At 43.2% G+C, this 19,219-nt stretch overlaps 1 protein-coding gene across 4 annotated transcripts in view; it reads right to left on the bottom strand.

Moving 5' to 3' along the window:
- TCAF1 (TRPM8 channel associated factor 1) overlaps positions 1-19,014 on the bottom strand; it is a 56,443-nt gene extending 37,429 nt beyond the window's left edge. For 2 of the 4 annotated variants that reach the window (XM_086687822.1, XM_086687812.1), the window contains exon 1: positions 4,332-4,491. The gene's annotated coding sequence lies outside the window, so the exon portion shown is untranslated. Of the gene's footprint in view, positions 1-4,331; positions 4,492-6,429; positions 6,568-18,856 lie in introns of those variants that run through there. The other 2 variants (XM_086687832.1, XM_086687837.1) reach the window with 2 other exon arrangements.
- Positions 19,015-19,219: the final 205 nt, after the last annotated feature.

Below are 19,219 nucleotides of genomic sequence, written 5' to 3'. Positions count from 1 at the left end.
TTTCTAAGTCACCAGGGTCTTGATGATCTGGCCTCTGTTCTCCCAAAGCCACAGATCACATTAGTTCCCAGAAGAGAACCCCCTCCTGGAGCTTCGCCTTTTCCTACGGGGTTAAATCTGACACCTTTGTCCTGGGGTTTAAGGTCCCCGGGGCGGGCTGCTCCTTCCATTTGCCAGCCACGTCTCCGGCCACTCTGCAGTTTCCAGAACACTTGGCATCCCTGGACATACCCTGCTGTCATTTTAGATTCTCTTTCCTTCCTGTTCCCTCTCCCACATGTTTCTATCTGCTGAAATCCTATCCTTTTAAGAGAAGATATTCACAGAAGAGGACATTTAAATGGCCAATTAGTCTGTGAAAATATGCTCAATCTCACTTTCAGGCAATTCACGATAGGATGCATGATGCTGCCCACAAGATTGTCAAAAAAGGGAGATGGTGAGGGAGAAAGGGAGGGAGGAGGAGGAGAAGGCGGAGAAGGTGAAGGCAGACAATAATGCCCAATGTCTAAAAGGCTAAGCGGACACTACTGCAATTTGCCGGACGGGCCGAGAAGCTGAGAGCGATCTGACAGATTGCTTTGTCAACAGAGTGGCAGCTCCGTTTCAGGGCCGAGCCTGTCCCCAGACCAGCAATCCCTCTTCTGATTACCCTGCTTACAGAAATAAGAGCAGCATTACAGATATATGTACAAGGATGCTCGCTGCCATACGAAACTATGAATGGAGACAGATAAATGCAAACCTAGGAGATAAATGACGAAGGATGTTTTCTGGAACCATCTGTGACTCCTGTGGGTGCAACTCTCTACCCTAAAGCACACCTACCCCACTTCCACAAACTGTGGCACCCCACAGTTGCCCATTATGGCAACATAAGACCCCAGCACGCAGCCCCCAGGCAGCCACCCATACACGCCCCACCCGGAAAGAGCCGCCCGTCAGATCCCTCCTCTGGGGGCCCTTGTCGCTGCCAGTGCGGATCCTCCAACGCTCAGAGCAGGGAACTCACATTTTTCTCTCACTAGCTGTCTTTCCAGCTAGTTCATGGGAGAAGAACTATCTGTGGAAAAGTGACAAAGACACAGGCAGATGGCCTGGACACCTGAAAAGGAGGGGACCAGAATGAAGAGGGCTCTTCCTGTGGAGTTGCCTCCTTCTACCTGTGTCCTGGGCTGGACTAGTGGCCCGAGGTGAGTGGGGTTTGGTGGGGACACTCAAGCTCACCTCCTCTCCGTCCTGCATCACGAGTGGGGACTTGAGTGCAGCCTCAGCTTTATACCAACACTGTGTGTGTGGCAAGCCAGCTTTTGAGAGGGAGAATGACTGAATAAAGTATGATCATCTATATTGTAGAATATCCCATCACTGTTACAAAGAATGCGTTAAATTTTGCATGTACGTAGAACACCCTAGGTGTGTTTTAAATGAAACTTTCAAATCACCGTACACAGGACACACACCCGTTTTTGTATGAATGAAAATAGTAATCGTTTTAGTAGTAGTAATGACACTACAGTGCTTCCCAGGCTCCAGACGTTACTGGAAGTGCTTTACATCAGTTCCTTGATCCTAACAATACACCTGTGAGGTATGTATTATCACTATCTCCATTTTATAGGTGGGCAAAAACAAAAAATGTGATGGTCAGAGAATGTGTTACTTGCTCAAGTCACACAGGTGTGCGCGGTGGGACCCAGGATTCAAACCTGGGGAATCTTATACTGGAGTCCACACTTGTAAATACCGGAAATAGATAAGCCTCTTAAGTACCAGGATTTTATATACGATAAAAAAAAAATCTACGGAGGCCACATTTCAGCATGCGAACATTCACTGCATCAGGAAGGGATGAGGCGCACAAGTCTGCATCCTTTGAACTGCTGTGTGTATCACAGTGAAAAATAACACAGATAATAGAACTTCAAGCAAACATTAAATGAATGAGTATGCACATCATTGGCCTGCTCAACCGATCATCTCTCACTTATTCTAAAATGTCTTTGTTCATCTCCCAATCGGTTGAGCATTTACCCACCAAGAAATCTGATTTCCTCCTCTGTGGGGTCCCTTGAACTTTGCAGCTGGTTCTGTTCCCACGTTAACCAGTTATATCCAGGACTGCAGCACTTGACTGTTAAACGAAATGCTTCCTGTTTATGCCCAAATCCCTGTTTGCTCTCCTAGCTTGGGGAACGCAGATGGACACGGCCTGGGGGAATCCCTTTTATTTCTCTAAGTTCTTCATCCTCCATTCTCCTTCCATGGCTCCTGCTCTCTCTCCTTTGGGCCAACTCTGGCCTCTGAGCTTGCTGGAACCCAAGGTACCCATAAAGCAGAAAGTACCTCAAGCACAACTTGTAACTCTACAAATCCCTCCCCCTACCACAAAGAGGCCTCATGCTACCTAAATGGTGTTTTCCTGTAAGAGCTGTATTTGGAAGGGAAGGAGGGTAGTGGGCTGGTCTTGGATAATGTGCCACATCCTGCATTATGGTTTGATTTCGAATCCCCAAAGCAGGATACGTGTCTGAAATCAGGGGATATGTTTGATTCTTTGGATTCCCCAGGAGAATGAAGACGTACTCCATGGATGGGTGACTGGGAGATGGATGTGGGTATTAAGGGCAGGCCTAGGATCACTTCTCCAGCAAATAGCTACCTTGGCCTTGATGAATGAGTAATACCACAGACATCCAGTCCTATAGGTCTTCCCTTCTCCATGCCATTTTCTTCCACGAGCCCCTGTTTCTTTTTCCCTGTATACATCCAATATCCTTTCCAGTGTCCACCAACTAAACTAGAGTTGGGGTGGGTTCCCCCTTCTTTTGCATTCTGTCCTACATACTTACAGATCAATCTTACTTGTTTTTCACTTAAAAATGGTTTCAATGGGGCACCTGAGTGGCTCAGTAGGCTGAGCATTTGACTTCGGCTCAGGTCATGATCTCATGATTCATGAGTTCAAGCCTCACACCTGGAGCCTGCTTCAGATTCTGTGTCTCCCTCTCTCGCTGCCGCTCCCCCACACTCACTCTCTCTCAAAAAAATAAACATTAAAATTTTTTTAATGGTAAGGAATATGTAATGTGTGTGGAAGGACACAGATGGTAAAACAAGTTAAAAAATTAAACATTCCTACGTAGCTACTACCCAACTTAAAAAACAGACCATTACCAATGTTTTTGAAGGCCTCCTCGTGGCCCTGTCCCATCCCTCCCCCATTCCCTAAAAAGCACGATTCAAAATGCTGTTTTCTGTTCCCCTGTTCCTATCTCACTACATTCCCTTAATTCCTGAGTTCCCCTGGGGCTTTCTTTCCCTCACTCATATTTGCTCAGTTCTCTCACCAGGAAACTCCCAGGAGAAGGCATCACGCAGGAGCCCCGGAGTGGTGACCGGCCTGCCCCCGAGAGCAGAGCGTTCTATCAAAGGGACAACGTGCAAGACAGGTCATTCTCAACCTCGAGGGGCTGTTGATACCTTCTTCTGGTGTGGGATCCTCTCCGTTAACCTCCAGGCTCCCACCCCAGCCAGACTATCCTACGCAGGCTCAGAACCAGTAGGCAAAGAGCTTGGCGGTGACGTCAAGGGAGGAAGGGAGAGGGGCTGGGATCGGGGGAGGTACACGGGTGGGGGGCGGGGGAGGACAGCATGGGGAGGAGGGGAGCGAAGCGGAAAAGCTCTGCCTGGCAGGGAATGGCTCCAGACCCGCTGGCACGGTTGGGGTGAGGTAGGGGTACACAGACAGACCACTGGCCCTTCCTGCACTTACACGCGCCAGCGCGCGCGTGTACACACACACACACACCAGCCTCCAGCGGGCCGGTGAGAGTGGGCAAGGGAGCTCAGTCCCCGCGCCGGTGTTTGCAAAGATCAAAGGGCAGTAAGACAGAAGTGATGCTCTGTCACCAGCCACCTGTGTGACCCCGCGCGAGCCCTGCCTCCTCCCTGGGCTGCGGCATTCTCCTCCGACGCAGCTGCGGACGAGATGCCGTGCTCCCGCTCGGGCCTGCGCGTCTCGACGACACAAAGCACGCAAACACAAACATCAGATGTCAGAGCCCGGAGAGGGGCAGCACTGCGGCAGCGGCGACGCGGCGCCCAGGCCAGAGAACATCACCAGCAGGGGCGCGGACACGGTCAGCGAGAGGTCCGTCCCCGGCCTGGGAGCCCCCCCCCCCCCCCCCCCCCGGCCCCGCGGCGCGCCGCTGCCGCAGGTCCGCCCGCGCCCCCATCGCGCCCCCTCGGCCTCCGGCACCGCCCTCCCCGGAGCCGGGCTGAGGCCACCGCCGGCTGCCCCTCCTGCGCTTTCGCAGAGGGCCACTCACCAGGTCGCCCTGCGACTTCCACGGGGACAGCCGGAGGGGGCAGGGCTGGGCGCAGAGGGGACGCGCGGTGCTGCGGGGAAGGGGCTTCCCTGCGGGCGGCGCCGGGCAGGCTGGCGAGCGGGCACCGGGAGGAGGGGTTCCCGAGGAGTCTCCTCCTCCCCACTTCCTCCCGGGCGCGACCGCCAGCCCGAGGGGCGGCGCTTGGCAGGGGACAGCGCTTCTTTGTGTCGCCGGCCCAGTGGGCTCGGCGCTGCGACGGCCCCCACCCTGGCAGAGTGGACGGGATTAGGGACATAAACCCAGGGCATGGCTGAATAAATGATAGGGTATCAGTTCTTAGGAGGAGCTTAGATCTTCATTTGGTTGGGGGGAATGTACTTGACGCACTGCCAAGGGGAAAATAAAAACTGTAGGAAGCTGTTGACAATGCTTTCGTTTTTATAGTAAAAACTAGCCCTTTACGTATTCGTATTGCGGTGGGAGAAGGCACGCTGCGTCTCTACCTGTTAATACCGTTTGCCCTGAGGAACAGCAGAGGGCAACTTTCCTAGAGCTCTGCATTGTTACATACGTTACTTCTGTAAGTGAAAAATGAGAGGATATTGCAGACAGACAATAGGCAGCCAGAGTTTATGCATCTGGGTCCACTTCCGTTCCCATTTCTACCTCGAACTCGCTTCCAGTAACCAGCTGACTGTTGCTCCTCACTTCGTCTGGAGCCTTCACCTCCCTCAGGTGCTAGCTAGTTCCAGCATGTGAAGTGCAGGGTGGCGCAGCGGTTAGAAACTCAAGGCTGTCACCAGATGCCCTGGATTCAGATCGCGGTGCTACACTTCACAGGCTGAGTGGCTTCCCCAGAGTTACTCTGCACTTCAGTTTTACCTGTACACCGGGGATGATGAAATTAGTACCTATATTACAGATCTCTTACAAGGCTTAAATTAGGTGAGTGAATACTTACAACGTTCTTAGATCAGTAAGACACCAGTGCTTCTTAAGTAAAATAAATATTCAAGTTGTGCTAAGATTCACTTCGTGTTTCAGGAAAATGCATCCAAGTCATATTTCCTTTCGGCACCTCCCTTCAACCCCCTTTCCAATTTCCTTTCTTCTTTAAATCCTTCCCCAAACCGAATCATATCAGCAAGAGCCAACAGGGGGATGTGGGTAGGTGAGCTCAGTGGCATAAAACATGGAACGCAGGGAACAGAAACCAAGAGAACCTCAATTCAGGCTCCTGCCCAGTGAAGGACCACCTGTGTGAAAGTGAGAAGGCAGATCCTTTACCTCCCACAGGGCTCAGGGCTCCCAGATGATGAAGGAGGAGGGCTGGAAACTTGCTAAGTCCCTTTCCAGTCTGAAATGCCACGACTGGAAGCACCGCAAGGCAAAACCCCCAAATACTGAGTTTCACGAAAAATGTTAAGGGGCAAAACAAAAACGCACATATTGCCTACATAAAGATAAATACAATAAAAGTACAAAAATATACATGAGAAGGACAGAATATAACTTAACATCTGAGGATGGACACGAGATTTGGTGGAGTAAGGATTTTCACGGTCAGGTTTTGTTTCTTAGAAGGAGGGGACACACACACACACACACACACACACACACACACACACACACGGCGGAGTGGGGGAGACCAAGTGCGCTGAAGCGAAGGTAATAAAAAAATGTTCGCATCTGATAATTCTGCTACGTTATTGTCTGTACCTATCTGCAGTTTTGGAACATTTCATTATGAGAAGTGTTTTTAAAAGGCATAAATTCCTGGAGAACAAGAATGAAGCACGAAAGAAATAAGAGCCAGAGTGGTAGAAAAGGAGCAGAACCAGACACAGGGATGGAGAGACCGCAGGGAATCCTCTTTGGAAGCCATCCGCCTCCTTAGGCCCAAGCGGTCTCAGGCCCAAAGCCGACTACCTTCGCAGCCCGGCAGGCGCCCCCTCCCCCGCGCTCCCCCGGACCCCGGGCGGGTCCGTCCTTCTCCCCCCTCCCCCGCCCCCCGGGCCGTGCGGGCTTGATCGGTGGGCCTGATCGGTGCGCCGGGGGGCCTGCCCCGGTTCTAGAACCGTCTTTGGACGAGACTCACCCGTTATCCAGCAGTTTGCACACCGGGCTACTTCGGAGGGGGAAGGGACTCCTCTGCAGAGACGTGACAAGGAGACAGGGCAATCAGCCTGCGGATTTGGTAATTGGTGGAGGTGGGGGCGGGAGGCGTGTGGGGGGAGACTGGCTGCAGTGCGGAGAGGGGCTGGGGGGGGGGGCGTGCATCCCGGGAGCTGATTGGCGGCTGCGGCGGTGGGGGGGGAGGGGGGCGGAGCCTGGCCGGCCGCCCCCAGACCTCAGAGGCCCTGCTTTGTGTCGGGTTCTGGGAGAGGATGCAGTCACGAATGCCGCACGGTGTCCCGGCAGGGCTCCCGGAGTGCGGCAGGGCGATTAAAAAAAAAATAAATCCGTGAGACTATTTACCAACAAGGGAGGGGTTGGTAAATATAGATTTGTATGTAAGACAAGGATGAGTTAAATCTACATATATGTGCCAGGAGTTGGGCTGTAGCTATATTCATATTTTTAATGAACATTTAACATGGTAGTAAGAATGGAGAGCTTGCATTTTTGTGCGAAAAACTTTTAAAATATATATGCTTATATAAACACAGGAATTACATGGAAAACACATGAAAATATTAGAATCAGTTCAGACAGTTAAGAGTAGATTACTTTTAAGTATCTTTACTTCACACCCCTCTTTAACATTTCAATGGTGATATGTGTCATTTTGTGATTAAAAAACGATACATTTAATCAACTAAAATAGATAAAAAGATCCTTGCTCAAGTAGCTGGTAGCGACGCCTCTATAAATATGATTTCTCCCTGTGTGGGGGATTCTTGAACTTTGTTCTTCGTCCTGTCTCATTTCAGTCAAGAAAGAGTGGGATGTAACAGGTGACTTTTGAGCGGGGACTGGACTATATGGCCCTGTCTTGAGTCCATGTCTGCTCATCTAGCTTGGTGAGCTCAACATGAGAAGCTGGGGGAAAACCACCTGTCCCTTTTATGGCTGCCGGTCCCAAAGACCTGAAAGATTTGTGTGGCCTCTGCACATTCACCTGTTTCCTCACCCTTCACCCCTCACTGCACTGGCCCCTGTTCTCTGGGTGCCTAAGGAGAAGGTGTCCCTGGCCAAACTTCTCAGGAAGCGACCATGAAACAGCTTTCTCCCCTCCTGCAAAGCAGTGTCCAGGCTGGACCTTCCACAGGAATGCACACTCGGTGGTAAAGGGGATAGATTACTACATCCTGTATTACTTCACCGTTTCATTACCACTCACCACACTAGAGGAAACATAAGTCTAGGCCTATGTTTTCTTCTTCTTCTTCTTCAGATTCTCCACTTCATGTGGCCATAAACCGGTACTTCGTAATGTCCACTTGACGGATGGATGGACAAGATACATGAACGTGAGGTCAGCCTATCATTTTCTTTCCATATCTGCTAAAACTTCAGCTAGTTCTAGCCTCTCTCTCTTTCAGACTGCACATTACTAGCTCGGTTTTAAATCCTATATCCTTCCTTATTTATACTTTCTCTAGCGTTTCTGTTTTTCTTTCCAGTTTCTACCTCGAGTAACAGAAATTGCCAGGAAATCCTGAAAGTACTGAAATAAATTTGGAGATGTTACGTTCTGGAAATACTTGGCTACGTTGGGGTGAATAAACAATTTGTTAAAAATCCATACTGTAAAATATTATGGAGTTCTAAAAAGGATGAGCTCAAGTTATACCTTGAATGCTCCCAATATATACTTTCAGTGAAAATTTTGTAATGCTCCTTTTGTGTATTTATGTTTATCTAGCAGGAAAAATAAGGACATATTTGGCTACCTCAAGAAGTGGGGTGGGTTGGCCAGTAATTTTTTTCTTTAGACATTTTGCATTTTTAAAATGTTACAAAAATAATTTTGAAAAAAAATAGGACTACTCAGTAATACCACTCTTAGGTATATACATATACCCAAGATGTATATATATGTCACCAAAAGACATGCACTAGAATATTCAAAGCAGCACCATCCATAATAATCTAAAACTGGTGCCTAGTCAAATGCTACCCTCCCTGCTTTCTGACCCCTAGTGCTGTCCTGGCATTATCTTCTATTATAAGTGTCTTAAAAATGACCAGCAAATACTGAGAATTTATTTTCAAAAGCTCTTTAAAGGAAATTCTAAAGGATGTATCTCAAGAAGAAATAAAATAATATTAGATAAATTATCTAAACTGTAAGACAAAATGGTAAGAGACTTCTAAATCTGGCGTTGAGAGGATACCTTATTTGGAACAATACTTCCACTGAAAATTCACAGCAATAGATGTTGGACAAAATATAGGAAACAGTGGAAGACTTTGAAGAGCAAACAACACAGGGAGAACTTGAGAAGCTACAGTCCCAAGGGAAGAAAAACACAGGACATGAGTTCCACATCTGCTGTGGCTTTTTGCTTTAGGACAGTTTCCAGTTCACAATGCATTTCACGAGCTGAAAGTGTCAATCTTACTGGTTCAGGATTCTCAAACCAACTGAACCCAAAGGGCAACATTTCAGACAAGAAGAAGTCCCTGAGAAGTGAATGTAAAAATCTGTGTACAAGTTCCCCTTAATTTGTCCCTGGCTGACTGACTTTCAAGCTCTGCGCACACAGGGATAGACCCCCCACCTTCCCCCCCAAAAAAACTTGTTGAAAATAGACGCTAACATGCTAAATAGTTGAGCTGTCAATTCAGTAATTGTACTGCTCTGGGAACAAAGCAGTAGAGGACAAGTCCCACAGAAGTAAGTGATTCTTATCAACACTCTGCTTTCGGTTGAGAAAATCCATGGCGTATCAATAAGAATGACACCTTAGGAGTAAGCATTAAGGGTGGGTAAAGGAAAAACTTCAAATGTACCAGTTTTAAGAAAGCTTAAAACTCAACTTTGATAGTATGAAAGTAATCTTCTGGTACTTTATCTGTTCCCCATCCCCCCAAAAGTCCTCTTTGACAAACAATAACATCAACCATAACTTTATAATTTTTCATTCATGATGTCCTGCACACCATCAAAAATTTAGAGGAAGGCTAAAAATCAGATGACATGGCCAAGAACTCAAAAGAAACAACAAATAATAGAAATAGACTCACAGGTGGCTTGGACATTTGCATTCTTAGGGACTTACTTTAAAATAACTGTGATCCAATGGAGTACTATGTGGCAATGAGAAAGAATGAAATATGGCCTTTTGTTGCAGCGTGGATAGAACTGGAGAGTGTGACGCTAAGTGAAATAAGCCATACAGAGAAAGACAGATACCATATGTTTTCACTCTTAGGTGGATCCTGAGAAACTTAACAGAAACCCATGAGGGAGGGGAAGAAAAAAAAAAAAAAGAGGTTAGAGTGGGAGAGAGCCAAAGCATAAGAGACTCTTAAAAACTGAGAACAAACTGAGGGTTGATGGGGGGTTGGAGGGAGGGGAGGGTAGGTGATTGGGCATTGAAGAGGGCATATTTTGGGATGAGCACTGGATGTTGTATGGAAACCAATTTGACAATAAATTTCATATATTAAAAAATAAATAAATAAATAAAATAACTGTGATCAATATGTTAAAAAATTACAGAAGCCAGGTTGGAGGATTTTAGTATAGAATTAAAACTCATATATAGAAACTATAAAAGCTCCATCAAAAAACTGTTAGAACTAATAAATGAATTCAGCATATTCAGTATGGTTTCAGGAAACATAATCAACATATAAAAATTAGTTATGTTTTTCTATACTAACAGTGAAGTATCTGTAAAGGAAAGTAAGAAAACAACCCCATTTACAATAGCATTAAAAACAATAAAATACTGGGGCGCCTGGGTGGCGCAGTCGGTTAAGCGTCCGACTTCAGCCAGGTCACGATCTCGCGGTCTGTGAGTTCGAGCCCCGCGTCGGGCTCTGGGCTGATGGCTCGGAGCCTGGAGCCTGTTTCCGATTCTGTGTCTCCCTCTCTCTCTGCCCCTCCCCCGTTCATGCTCTGTCTCTCTCTGTCCCAAAAATAAATAAACGTTGAAAAAAAAAAACAAACAAACAAACAAAAAAAAAAACAATAAAATACTTAACCAGTTTAACCAAGGAGGTAAAAGATCTGTACACTGATAACTATAAAACGTTGAAGAAAAATGTTGAAGACACAAATAAATGAACGATATTCCATGTTCATAGATTGGAAGAATTAAGGTTAAAATGTCCATACCAACCAAAATTATCTATTAATTTAATATAATCCCTATCAAAATTCCAATGGCATTTTTTCACAAAAATAGAAAAAAATTCCAAAATTCGTATGAACCATAAAAGAACTCAAGTTTCTAAAGCCATCTTCAGCAAGAAGAATAAAATTTGAGGCATAAAATGCCTGATTTCAAACTATACTACAAAGCTATAGTAATCAAAACACTATGGTACTTGCATAAAAACATATAGGCCAATGGAAAAAAGTAGAGAGCCCAGAAATAGGCCCATACATTTGTATCCAACTCATTGTCAACAAAAGTACAAAGAACACACAATGGGGAAAGAATAGACTCTTCAATAAATGGTATTGAAATAACTGTATACCCACATGCAAAAAAGTGAAATTAGGCAATTATCTCATACCATATATGAAAATCAACTCAAAATGCATTAAAGACTTAAAATTGTAAAGCTACTAGAAGTAAACATAGGGAAGAAAGTTCTTGACATTGATCTGGGCAATAAATGTTTATATGACCCCAAAAGGGATCCAGAGCAACAGGCAACAAGAGCAAAAATAAATAAGTGGGACTACTTCAAACTGAAAAGCATCTCCACAGCAAAGGAAACAATCAGCAGAGTGAAGGGACAACTTACGGAATCGGAGAAAATATTTGTAAACCATACATCCCCAACAAGGGGTTAATATCCAAAATACGTAAGGAATTCGAGCAACTAAATAGTAAATGGTCCAATTAAAAAATGAGCACAGGACGTAAGCGGACATTTCTCAAAGGAAGACATACAAATGGCACAGGTCATGATCTCATGGTTGTGAGATTGAGCCCTGCATCAATCAGGCTCTCAGCTGGGCATAGAGCCTGCTTAAAATTATTTCTCTCTCCCTCTCCCTTTGTCCCGCTTCCCTGCTCTCTCTCTCTCTCTCTCTCTCTCTCTCTCTCTCTAAAAGAAAAAAAAAAAAAAGAAAAAAAAATAGAACTACCATATTATCCAGGAATCCAGCTTTTAGGTATATATTCAAAGGAAATGAAATCAATATCTAGAAGTGATATTTGCACGTCCATGTTCACTGCAGCATTATTCGCAGTAACCGAGGTATGGAAAAAACTTAAGTGTCTAGCAAATGAATGAATGGATAAATAAATTGTTGTATGAATATACAGTGGAATTTATTTAGCCATAAAAAAGAAGAAAATCTGGCCATTTGTGGCAACACGGATGAAACTTGAATGCATTATGTTAAGTTTTGAAATAATTCAAGGCAAATACTGTATGATCTCGTATGTGGAATCTAAAATAGTCGAACTCAGAAGCAGAAAGTAGCATAGTGGTTACTAGAATGTGGGAGGTGGGGGAAATGGGGAGATATATAGGTCAAAGGTTGCAAAGTTTCAGATATGTAAGATAAATAAGTTCTGGAGATCTAATGTATAGTACAGTGTCTATAGTTAATAATATTGTATATATACTTGAAATTTGCTAAAAAAAATAGATCTCAGTTGTTCTCATACACACAAAAACGGTAAACTATGTGTGGTGATCAGTGTATTAGTTAGCATGTGTGGTAATCATTTAATAATTATACATATCACATTGTACATCTTTTATATATGCAAATTTTATCTCTCAGTTCTACCTCAATAAATGTTATGAATTAAATGTATCATACAACTAAGTTATAAAATTTAGGAATTTTGGAGTATTCCTAAAACATTCATACTAAAATGTTACAACATGTAATTTCCAAATAAGAGGAGCAGTAAAATGGGGACACAAAGGAGTAAAAGAGGGGAGAGGAATAAAAGAGACAGACAAAGCATAAAAAATAATAAGCAAATAAAATTACAGAAATAAATCTATTTGCACTACTAATCACAATAAATATAACTGGAATAAATTATTCAGTGGTAAGTTATAAATTGTCAAACGATAATTTTATTTTACTTATTTTTTTAAATGTTTATTCATTTTTGAGAGCGAGAACGTGAGCAGGGGAGGGGCAGAGGGAGATGGGGACAGAGGATCTGAAGCAGGCTCTGTGCTGACAGCAGTGGGCCTGATGCAGGGCTTGAACTCATGAACCATGAAATCATGACCTGAGGTGAAGTTGGAAGCTCAACCAACTGAGCCACCCAAATGCCCTGTCAAACAATAATTTTAAAACCCAGCATTTAAAAAATACAAATAAGTTCACGATATATATCCTTGAAACATAGATTCAGAAATATTTAAAGCCACAGGATGAAAGAAAGATAAATCTTCCTTGGAAGTAAACACCAATCAGGGTAAACACTAATCAGAGAAACCTTGATTGATTGATTTAAATCTTTATTTATTTTTGAGACAAAGACAGCGTGTGAGCAGGGGAGGAGCAGAGAGAGAGAGGGAGACACAGAATCTGAAGCAGGCTCCAGGCTCTGAGCTGTCAGCACAGAGTCCGATGTGGGGCTCGAACTCACGAACTGTGAGATCGTGACCTGAGCCGAAGTCGGACACTCAACCAACTGAGCCACCCAGGCGCCCCAGAGAAACCTTGATTTGATACCTGAGCAAATTAAGAATTTAAAACAAAAAGCATTAATAGGTAGCCACAATATTGAATCCCTACATTATGATAAAATTTTCAATTTACTCCAATTCACTAGTAACATAGCCTCAAAATATATAAAGTAAAAATATACAGATCTATAATGGTAAATTTCAAAATCTACCATCAGAGTGAGAGATTTTAACATACATATTTTTGTAATTGATAATTCAAACAGATAAAAATTGGTAACGATATGGAAGATCTGGATTCCATAATTAATGCACTTGCTTTAAAGGTATATATAGGACATTATATAATTAGAAACTACACATTACTTTCAAGCACACAGATGAAACTCACTGTATGGTAGGTTATGAAACTAGCTTCAAGAAATCAAAAGCACTTGATATTGTACATTCTCTGACTACATTATGAATTAGGCAACATTTACTGCAAGATAAATCAAAGAATCTTCATGTGAATAACTGAAAATTAAAGTACACTGTCCAAAAAATTGCATGGCTTAATAAGAAACCATAATCAAAATTATAGATACTTAAAGCTACATGATAGCAAAATATTCATATCAAAACTTGTGAGAGACAGTTAAGCAGTGACAAAATTTTATAGTTTTAAGAGCTTAACAAGCTAAGCATATACCTTAAAAGCTTAGAAAATAAGGGGTGCCTGGATGACTCAGTTGGTTAAGTGACCAACTTTTGATTTTGGCTCTGGTCATGATCTCACTTTTCGTGGGATCATGCCCTGTGTAGGGCTCTGTGCTGACAGCGTGGAGCCTGCTTGGGATTCTCTCTCTGCCCCTCCCCCAATCACATGCTTATTCTCTCTCTCTCTCTCTCTCAAAAGTAAATAAATATTTTTTAAAAGCTTAGAAAATAAATAAAAATTCAAAGAATCAAGAAGTACTAATAAAATAATTAATGAAAAAAACCCCTAAGGGGTGTGTGTGTGTGTGTGTGTGTGTGTGTGTGTGTGTGTGAGTGTGTGTGTGTAAGTATGTGAAAGAGATAATAAAGTAGTCCAAATTCTGACAAAATTAGTCAAAATAAAATGAGAAAATATATACACACATTAATAATGAAAAAATGGGTCAGAATAATAGGTGATGAAACTGTTTAAACAGATAATGAGAGAATATTATAAAACCATTTTATTCTATTAAGTTTGAATAATACACATATGTAATGGTAAAATATCTTAGAAAACAAGTTTAATGAAAATTGATTCCATAAGAAGACCTAAATAATCCTAAAATCCTTAAAGTAACTGAAACAACAAGTTTAATACATTCTGATAAAGTGAACTTCACTCCCTAAAGGTTTTGCTGGTGATTCGAGGAAATACTCAAGGACCAGATAATTACAACCTAGACCAAATTCTTCCAAATTCCACAGAATTCTTCTACAGAATAGAAATAGTGAGAATACTACTCATCTTATTTTATGAGATGATATCAATAACAGATAAAGTTAGAACCAAACAGGATAATTACATGTCAATCTCAATTCACATATACAAATGCAGATATCTAATGTTTATCTTTGTATCTTTACATAAAAGTTATTGCATATTTACCATCGGCCATTTGTTCCAGGAATGCAAAGTTGAATTAATATTAAAGATTGAATACTACACTTCATCATATTAACATATTTAAATGGAAAAAATATATGAGAAAATGAATAGCTCCAGAAGAAGCATTCAATAAAACATCTCCTCATAATAAAAGTGCTTACCAGAAGAAGAATCAAACTTTCTTATGGGACAAGGCAATTACAAAATAACCATTGCAAATGCAATATTTAAAGTTGACCTAATGAAATCTTTTCTCTTTATTATGTTAAGGATAAAACAAGATGCCTTTCTCTACTTTTATTCTTTATACTGGCAATGCAGTAAGACAGGAAAAAGAAATTAAAGGTATAAGGATTGGAAAGGAAGAAACAAAACCGTCATTATTTTCAGGTGATATGATTGCCTATGTAGCAAATCTGAAAGACTCTATAGGTAATATTTGAACTATTAATGGAGTTTATCAAGCTTGATACAGTTAATATATAAAAGGCAAATGAATGATACAGAAGCAGCAATAAGCTACACAATATAAACTTATAAAAGAAAACATTTACAATAGCGGTAAAAATATAATGTACTTAGAAATAAATTTAATAAAAGTAAGCAAAAGGAAAGCAATAAAAATATTACAAAATATTGAAAAACATTAAAGATGAACTAAATAAATAGCATTATATACCAAGTTCATAGATGAAAAGGTGAAACATCTTTTTTTTTTTACTGCTTATTTATTTTGGGAGACACACAGAGAGAGAGAGAGAGAGACAGAGAGAATCCAAGCAGGCTCCATGCTGTCAGCACAGAGCCCACACAGGGCTTGATCTCACCTGCAGGGCTCAATCTCACGAACCGTGAGATCATGACCTGAGCTGAAATCGAGTCAGACGCTTAACCAGCTGAGCCACCCAGGCACCCCAGGTACAAATCTTAAAGAGGCCTTTTCTCCACAGATTGATATATAAAGTTAATGCAATATCAATCAAAATTCTAGTGGGTATGTTTGTTTGCTTGTTTGTTTCTTGTTATGGAGAACTTGACAAGTTTATTTAAATATTTATATGGAAGGTCAAAGATCCAAGAATTGTTAAAACACTCCTGAAGAAGAATAAAATAAATAGCAGGATCTTTATTACCATATTTCAAGACTTATTCTAAAAGTAGAGTAGTGAGGGAAATAGATAACTATAGGATTAGGGAGCTTATAACAAATTCATGCATATATGAAAAACCAAATTTATTCAGATCACTAGTGTTGAGACAATTGATTATCCCTGTGCAATAAACAATATAACAATCAGTTTCCAGGTGGATTAAGACTAATTGCCAAATGCAAAACTATAAATGCTTTTAGAGGTAAATGTAGTAAAATTAATGTATTATCTTGAGAAAACAATTTTCTCAAACAAGACAAAGTATAAAAGAAAATCTTGGTAACTTGAAATTAAAATTCAAAACTTAGTTCTTTAAGAGAAATGGACATACAGAGAAAGAAAAGCTAAGCACCAAACTGAAAGCAAGTATTTGTGGCATATACAGCTGACAAAGGATTGATTATCCTCCACATTATATAAGGAAAGCATTCCAATGAGTCAATAAGAAAAAGACAAACAACCCACTATGAAAATGAGGAAAAGACAAGAACCAGGATTTCAGAGAGGATGCACAAGAGTTCACAGATATATGAAAAGGTGGACACTTCATTAGTTAGAAGAGAAATGCTAATTAAAATCACAATGGAACACTATTTCATGCCCACCAGACTGGCTAAAAATGAAATTTGATAATACCAAGTTATAACAAGTATGTGGAGGAACAGAAACGCTCATCCATTGCTGGAGGGAGTAAAAACTGGCTCAATACTTTGGAAACGGTTGGAAATAACCTAATGAAGTTGAACATACACCAATCTTACAGCCCAGTAATTCTAGGTATACAATCCAGGGAACCAGAGTGAGCCTGTGCATGAGAACCAGAAGACATGTACAAGAGTGTTGGAGAACAACATTATTTGTTAATATCCCCTGTAGTAGGCAGCCTTTATAATGGCCCCCAATGATTCCTGCCTCCTGATATTCATGGTCTTGTGTAAGCCCTTTCCCTGGAGTGTGGGCTGCAAATAGTGACTCACTTCTAATAGAAGAACACATGTCGCTTTTGAGATTAGGTTACAAAAAGAATCTGGCCTTCGTCTTTCTCTCTCTCTTTCTCTCAGGGAGCCTTTACCCTGGGGGGAGCAAGTTTCCAAGTTTTGACTAACTCCTAAATAGAAGCCCATTTGGCAAGGAACTGATGTGTCCAACCCAAGCCAGTGAGGCCAAGAGGCCTGCCAAGAGTCACCTGAGGGAGTTTGAAAGGGGTTCCCCTCTACCCTCAGCCTTCAGATGATTGTAGTCTCGACACCTTGCTTAGAGCCCAGCCCATGAGAGATACTGAGTCAGAGATTCCCAGATGGATTCCTGACCCACAGAAACTGAGCTAATAGGTTTTTGTTTTGTTTTGTGTTAAGCCAAGTCTTGAGGTAATTTGTATAGCACTAGATAGCTAATACCTTTTCCAAACTAGCAACAGCCTAAATGGAGAAGGGATAAACTATAGTATACTCATACCATAAACAGTGAAAATGAAGGAACCATCAACAACGGTGAATCTCAAAAACTTGAGTATGTACAGTATACTGCCATTAATATGAAAATTTAAAAGGGAAAGCAAATATGTACATATATGTTTCTGGAATGCACACACAAACCACAAAGCTATAAAGAAAAGCAAAGAAATAATTAATACAAACTTCAGGAGAGATGTCACCTCTCGGGGGAGGGAGAAGGGGGCTTCTAAGGTACTGCAATATCTTATTTTTTCGATCTAGGTGGTGGTCAGGCATTTTATTCATTATTCTCTAGACCATTCTTAGATGTTTTATAATGCCTCTTAATGATTAAAAAAAATCAAACCAAAGCAAAAAAGAAAGCAAGGTATTGAAATGAAGTCAATGGACAAATAAATAGTTTGGAATATGAAAGGATGGATGGATGGATGGATGGATGGATGGATGGATGGATGGTTGGATGGACGGATGGACGGATGGACGGATGGACGGGTGGACGGGTGGACGGATGGTTGGGTGGACGGATGGATGGATGGACGGACGGATGGACGGTTGGACGGATGGACGGACGGATGGACGGATGGTTGGACAGACGGATGGTTGGACGGATGGATGGACGGATGGATGGATGGTTGGATGGATGGATGGTTGGATGGATGGATGGATGGATGGATGGTCTGCTAGATACATTTGGTCCTTTATGTCTAATTTGACTTGCACGTGTTCCAAGAAGTTTCATGATTATGTGATTCATAAATCCTTCGTTTCTATAGGTAAGGCATTCACAGTCCATTGCAGGTTGACCCAACTCATTCATTGGCCAGCTTGGGCTGTTTCCCTGGGGAACTGTTTATAATCCGGCACTTACTGCTAAGGCCAAAGGCATTCCAGACTAAACGTTCAGCCTGCTTCTCCACACCTACTCTCACCACCACCCCTCCGGCACCCTGCACCTCCCTCCCACAGAGCTGACACGCTCAGAGCCTTTGGGTGCCTAGAACACTGGAGTAGGTGAGGACATTTCGAGGGGTGGGGTGGGGTGGGAGTGTTCCTGTAAAGGCAAGCAACGCCCAAATAATTCAAAAGCAAGGCCGCAGGAGATGAGGTAACATCACCTCCAGGGCTCCCTTTTAGCTCAAATCTCCGTAGCTCCTTGCAGAGCACACACACACAAAAGAGCAAGAAAATGGGGAAGGGGAAGTTCATCCATAGCCTCCTGACAAGCAAGGGTGAAAAACAATGCGGCAAGAAGAAAAGAGAGACGGAGCTGCAGAGACTGCAGAGAAGGATCCGAGAGGTAAACAGCAAGAAGTCCTCTATTCGACACGTCTGCCACCCTCCCCTTGGGGCCCCGCAGAGGCCCACACCAGTCCCCATCCTTCCCTGCCCCACACCACGCACAGTCTCCCCGGGCATCCCTCTGTCCCCGGTCTCCCCTCCCGGGCCACCGCACTTCAAGCAGTGGCCTGTGTCACTAGCAGGCCTCTTTGGGCCACTCACCGTTTGCCCCGCTCTTCCCTGCGGCGCGGGTTGGGGCAGAGAAGACCTGCTCGTAGGGGGCAGCGTCAGTTCCCTAAGGGAAGGCGCCTCTCAGGTGAGAAGGGACTGGGCGGCCGACGACGCTGGGGACGTGGAAAGTCGCAGGCAGACGGGGTGGGAGGGGGGATGCGGGGGGAGTGGGGGCGTCCCGGGAGCTGATTGGTGGCCGCAGCGCTGGGGCGGAGCCTGGCCCGCAGTCCCTGGACCGCAGAGGCCTCGCTTTGTATCAGTTTCTGCAGGAAGATGCGGCCCCAAATCTGGGGCGGAGACCCCAGCACCCGTCCAGAGAGTGAGGCTGGGCAATTTGTTGAAAAATAAATCTGA

Source organism: Puma concolor, chromosome A2, assembly GCF_028749965.1.
Source record: "Puma concolor isolate L17-30 chromosome A2, mPumCon1.1.hap2, whole genome shotgun sequence".
In the NCBI taxonomy this organism is placed as follows: Eukaryota; Metazoa; Chordata; class Mammalia; order Carnivora; family Felidae; genus Puma; species Puma concolor.
This window is presented reverse-complemented; position numbering and strand designations above follow the sequence as displayed.